Source organism: Bufo bufo, chromosome 2 (assembly GCF_905171765.1).
Source record: "Bufo bufo chromosome 2, aBufBuf1.1, whole genome shotgun sequence".
Taxonomy (NCBI): Eukaryota; Metazoa; Chordata; class Amphibia; order Anura; family Bufonidae; genus Bufo; species Bufo bufo.
Window position 1 is genome coordinate 375,104,328 of NC_053390.1, and position 6,087 is coordinate 375,110,414.

The following is a 6,087-nucleotide window of genomic DNA, read 5'->3' on the forward strand; positions in this document are numbered from 1 at the left end:
GGCAACAACCACAGTGGGTTGCTACTCTTGGACACTTTCCCTTTAATGTTGTGTTTTCCCTTCCCGGGTGTTGGAAGGGTTAACTTCCTTCCCAGTGTGTGTGTGTGTCACTGGGTGTGTCCGACTGTGGGGTGTGGCTTCCTGGCCTATATAGCCTCACTGTTAGCATGGTTCTGGGGGTTGTTTCAGCCATGCTTGCTGGAGCAGCCTCCTGTGTTATTATCTGCCAGTGAGAGCCACCCCCTGTGGTCATAAAGATATTGTCCTTATGTTTATGTCTGCTGTGTGTTGATGTTGTATGTTATGTTCTGTTGGGACCTTTCTAGGTGTTTGGTGCAGCTTACGGTTCTGGATTCCTGTTTGCACAGGGATCCAGTCAGCAAGGCTGTGACAGGTTGGTGGAACTAATAGTTCGCCTGTCATTCCCGTAAGGCTGTATGAGTTCCCCTTTTCCCAACAGCTTGGCCATTGAGACTCCTGCTCCTCCGTGCATAGGAGGAGTAGGTCATCTTACCCTGACTCCTAGCGCAGGGACCGGACGGAGGGTGAGTTTAGGGATCCGAGGTTCCTGCGCATGGATCCTCCTACCTTTAACCACTTCAGCCCCCAGTGCTTAAACACCCTGAAAGAACAGGCCACTTTTTACACTTCTGACCTACACTACTTTTACCGTTTATTGCTCGGTCATGCAACTTACCACCCAAATGAATTTTACCTCCTTTTCTTCTCACTAATAGAGCTTTCATTTGGTGGTATTTCATTGCTGCTGACATTTTTACTTTTTTTGTTATTAATCGAAATTTAACGTTTTTTTTGCAAAAAAATGACATTTTTCACTTTCAGTTGTAAAATTTTGCAAAAAAAACGAGATCCATATAGAAATTTTGCTCTAAATTTATAGTTCTACATGTCTTTGATAAAAAAAAAATGTTTGGGTAAAAAAAAAAAATGGTTTGGGTAAAAGTTATAGCGTTTACAAACTATGGTACAAAAATGTGAATTTCCGCTTTTTGAAGCAGCTCTGACTTTCTGAGCGCCTGTCATGTTTCCTGAGGTTCTACAATGGCCAGACAGTACAAACACCCCACAAATGACCCCATTTCGGAAAGTACACACCCTAAGGTATTCACTGATGGGCATAGTGAGTTCATAGAACTTTTTATTTTTTGTCACAAGTTAGCGGAAAATGATGATTTTTTTTTTTTTCTAACAAAGTCTCATATTCCACTAACTTGTGACAAAAAATAAAAACTTCTATGAACTCACTATGCCCATCACGAAATACCTTGGGGTCTCTTCTTTCCAAAATGGGGTCACTTGTGGGGTAGTTATACTGCCCTGGCATTCTAGGGGCCCAAATGTGTGGTAAGGAGTTTGAAATCAAATTCTGTAAAAAATGACCTGTGAAATCCGAAAGGTGCTCTTTGGAATATGGGCCCCTTTGCCCACCTAGGCTGCAAAAAAGTGTCACACATCTGGTATCTCTGTACTCAGGAGAAGGTGGGGAATGTGTTTTGGGGTGTCATTTTACATATACCCATGCTGGGTGAGAGAAATATCTTGGCAAAAGACAACTTTTCCCATTTATTTATACAAAGTTGGCATTTGACCAAGATATTTATCTCACCCAGCATGGGTATATGTAAAAAGACACCCCAAAACACATTCCCCACCTTCTCCTGAGTACGGAGATACCAGATGTGTGACACTTTTTTGCAGCCTAGGTGGGCAAAGGGGCCCATATTCCAAAGAGCACCTTTCGGATTTCACAGGTCATTTTTTACAGAATTTGATTTCAAACTCCTTACCACACATTTGGGCCCCTAGAATGCCAGGGCAGTATAACTACCCCACAAGTGACCCCATTTTGGAAAGAAGAGACCCCAAGGTATTCGCTGATGGGCATAGTGAGTTCATGGAAGTTTTTATTTTTTGTCACAAGTTAGTGGAATATGAGACTTTGTATGAAAAAAAAATAAAAAAAAAAATAATCATTTTCCACTAACTTGTGACAAAAAATAAAAAATTCTAGGAACTCGCCATGCCCCTCACGGAATACCTTGGGGTGTCTTCTTTCCAAAATGGGGTCATTTGTGGGGTGTTTGTACTGTCCTGGCATATTCCAGGGGCCCTAATGTGTGGTAAGTAGGTAAATGACCTGTGAAATCCTAAAGGTGCTCTTTGGAATATGGGCCCCTTTGCCCACCTAGGCTGCAAAAAAGTGTCACACATGTGGTATCGCCGTATTCAGGAGAAGTTGGGGAATATGTTTTGGGGTGTCATTTTACATATACCCTTGCTGGGTGAGAGAAATATCTTGGCAAAAGACAACTTTTCCCATTTTTTTATACAAAGTTGGCATTTGACCAAGATATTTCTCTCACCCAGCATGGGTATATGTAAAATGACACCCTAAAACACATTCCCCAACTTCTCCTGAGTACGGCGATACCAGATGTGTGACACTTTTTTGCAGCCTAGATGCGCAAAGGTGCCCAAATTCCTTTTAGGAGGGCATTTTTAGACATTTGGATACCAGACTTCTTCTCACGCTTTGGGGCCCCTAGAATGCCAGGGCAGTATAAATACCCCACATGTGACCCCATTTTGGAAATAAGACACCCCAAGGTATTCAATGAGGGGCATGGCGAGTTCATAGAAATTTTTTTTTTTTGGCACAAGTTAGCGGAAATTGATATTTTTAATTTTTTTCTCACAAAGTCTCCCGTTCCGCTAACTTGGGACAAAAATTTAAATCTTTCATGGACTCAATATGCCCCTCACGGAATACCTGGGGGTGTCTTCTTTCCGAAATGGGGTCACATGTGGGGTATTTATACTGCCCTGGCATTCTAGGGGCCCTAAAGCGTGAGAAGAAGTCTGGAATATAAATGTCTAAAAAATTTTACGCATTTGGATTCCGTGAGGGGTATGGTGAGTTCATGTGAGATTTTATTTTTTGACACAAGTTAGTGGAATATGAGACTTTGTAAGAAAAAAAAAAAAAATTCCGCTAACTTGGGCCAAAAAAATGTCTGAATGGAGCCTTACAGAGGGGTGATCAATGACAGGGGGGGTGATCAATGACAGGGGGGGGTGATCAATGACAGGGGGGGGTGATCAATGACAGGGGGGGTGATCAATGACAGGGGGGGGTGATCAATGACAGGGGGGGGTGATCAATGACAGGGGGGGTGATCAATGACAGGGGGGTGATCAGGGAGTCTATATGGGGTGATCACCACAGTCATTGATCACGCCCCTGTAAGGCTTCATTCAGACGTCCGGATGCGTTTTGCGGATCGGATCCATCTATCAGTGCATCCGTAAAAATCATGCGGACATCTGAATGGAGCTTTACAGGGGGGTAATCAATGACAGGGGGGTGATCACCACAGTCATTGATCATGCCCCTGTAAGGCTTCATTCAGACGTCCGGATGCGTTTTGCGGATCCGATCCATCTATCAGTGCATCCGTAAAAATCATGCGGACATCTGAATGGAGCTTTACAGGGGGGTGATCAGGGAGTCTATATGGGGTGATCACCACAGTCATTGATCATGCCCCTGTAAGGCTTCATTCAGACGTCCGGATGCGTTTTGCGGATCCGATCCATCTATCAGTGCATCCGTAAAAATCATGCGGACATCTGAATGGAGCTTTACAGGGGGGTAATCAATGACAGGGGGGTGATTACCACAGTCATTGATCATGCCCCTGTAAGGCTTCATTCAGACGTCCGGATGCGTTTTGCGGATCGGATCCATCTATCAGTGCATCCGTAAAAATCATGCGGACATCTGAATGGAGCTTTACAGGGGGGTGATCAGGGAGTCTATATGGGGTGATCACCACAGTCATTGATCATGCCCCTGTAAGGCTTCATTCAGACGTCCGGATGCGTTTTGCGGATCGGATCCATCTATCAGTGCATCCGTAAAAATCATGCGGACATCTGAATGGAGCTTTACAGGGGGGTGATCATGGAGTCTATATGGGGTGATCACCACAGTCATTGACCATGCCCCTGTAAGGCTTCATTCAGACGTCCAGATGCGTTTTGCGGATCGGATCCATCTATCAGTGCAGCCGTAAAAATCATGCGGACATCTGAATGGAGCTTTACAGGGGGGTAATCAATGACAGGGGGGTAATCAATGACAGGGGGGTGATCAGGGAGTCTATATGGGGTGATCACCACAGTCATTGATCACGCCCCTGTAAGGCTTCATTCAGACGTCCGGATGCGTTTTGCGGATGCGATCCATCTATCAGTGGATCCGTAAAAATCATGCGGACGTCTGAATGGAGCTTTACAGGGGGTTGATCAATGACAGGGGGGTAATCAATGACAGGGGGGTGATCAGGGAGTCTATATGGGGTGATCAGGGGTGATCAGGGGCTAATAAGGGGTTAATAAGTGACGGGGGGGGGGGTGTAGTGTAGTGTAGTGTAGTGGTGCTTGGTGCTACTTTACTGAGCTACCTGTGTCCTCTGGTGGTCGATCCAAACAAAGGGGACCACCAGAGGACCAGGTAGCAGGTATATTAGACGCTGTTATCAAAACAGCGTCTAATATACCTGTTAGGGGTTAAAAAAAACACATCTCCAGCCTGCCAGCGAACGATCGCCGCTGGCAGGCTGGAGATCAACTCTCTTACCTTCCGTTCCTGTGAGCGCGCGCGCCTGTGTGCGCGCGTTCACAGGAAATCTCGGCCATCGCGAGATGACGCATATATGCGTGACTCTGCGCAGGGCTGCCACCTCCGGAACGCGATCCTGCGTTAGGCGGTCCGGAGGTGGTTAAGGTCGGCCCATGCAGTTAGGAGTTAGGGTCAGGGTAGGGACACTGTAGGAGGTGACCTGCTCCCTATCCTGTTCTCCTGGCCGAGTAGGCCTACAGCACATGGCAGCGCACGGCTGAGGATTTCCCCCATCCTCAGCCGTGACAGTATGACCACAAAGGCTCCTCATTTGGCGTGCCCCTCGAAAGAGGGGGCAGCATGTACCGCCATCTGCGGACGGGGTGCATGCGCGTTCTCCGGAGGGAGAGCGTTATAGGGGTATCACCGGTTACGGCGCAGTGAGTGGCATTCCCCGCCATTCTTTTCTCACCGTGTCCGTGCTGGTGTCTCCTTGTTTTTCATTTCCCTCCCCCCCTCCCATTGTTTTTTATGCCTCACCAACCTTCCCCTTTAGTTGTTGGGAGGGGCTTTGAGGGGTGGGAGTATGCATATCCCTCGAAAGAGGGTAAAGCATGCATCACCATAGGCTGATGGGGTGCATGCGCGGTCTTCGGAGGGAGAGCGTTGTGGGGGTTTCGCCGCTGACGGCACGGTGAGTGGCTTTTCCTCGCCACTTCCTCACCGTGTTCGTCTGGCGTCCCCTGATATTTTTATCCCCTCACCGTGGTGTTTGTTTGATGTGCGAGTGTCACACCTTCGAAAGAGGGTGCAGCATACAGTGCCATCTTCTTGTGGCCTGCATGCGCGTTCTCCGGAGGGTGAGCGTCCCGGGGGGATCTCCGTTAACGGCACGGTTGGTGGCTTATTCCCCGCCACCTTACCTTCCGTGTCCGTGTTGGGGATCCCTCGTCCCTCTCCATGTTCTCATCTCTGGTCGTTTGCTGGCAGCACTCCGTAAGTGGTCCGGCTGCGTGCTGGTTAGGAGTGTCTGCTGGCAGCGACTGGAGTGGGGACGTGAGTGGAGAGTCTCCTCGTCCACTCTCAGTGGTTCCATTCCCTGTCGCTGTGTCGGGCTGCAGGCCTCGCTGGACTGGCTGAGTGAGTGCTGGGAGAGGATGCAGCTGCCAGCGACTTCCTGGGAACCATGTCCTGAGAGTGGACGTCTCCTTCTCCCATCCCCTTGTTTAAGTTCCTCACCAGTTTCGTTTTTTTTCGGTGGGGGGGCTTTGAGGGGTGGGAGTGTCACGGCCATGGCTATGACCGTGACTCTTCAACCGCATGCGATTGTCAGCGGTTTGGTTTTGTTGTCAATCACAGGTGAGGGCAGTGGTATTTGCCTCACCTGTGGTTGCCGCTGACAACGCTTGCTTGTGGCAGCTTTCCTGCTGTGCATGCGGTTG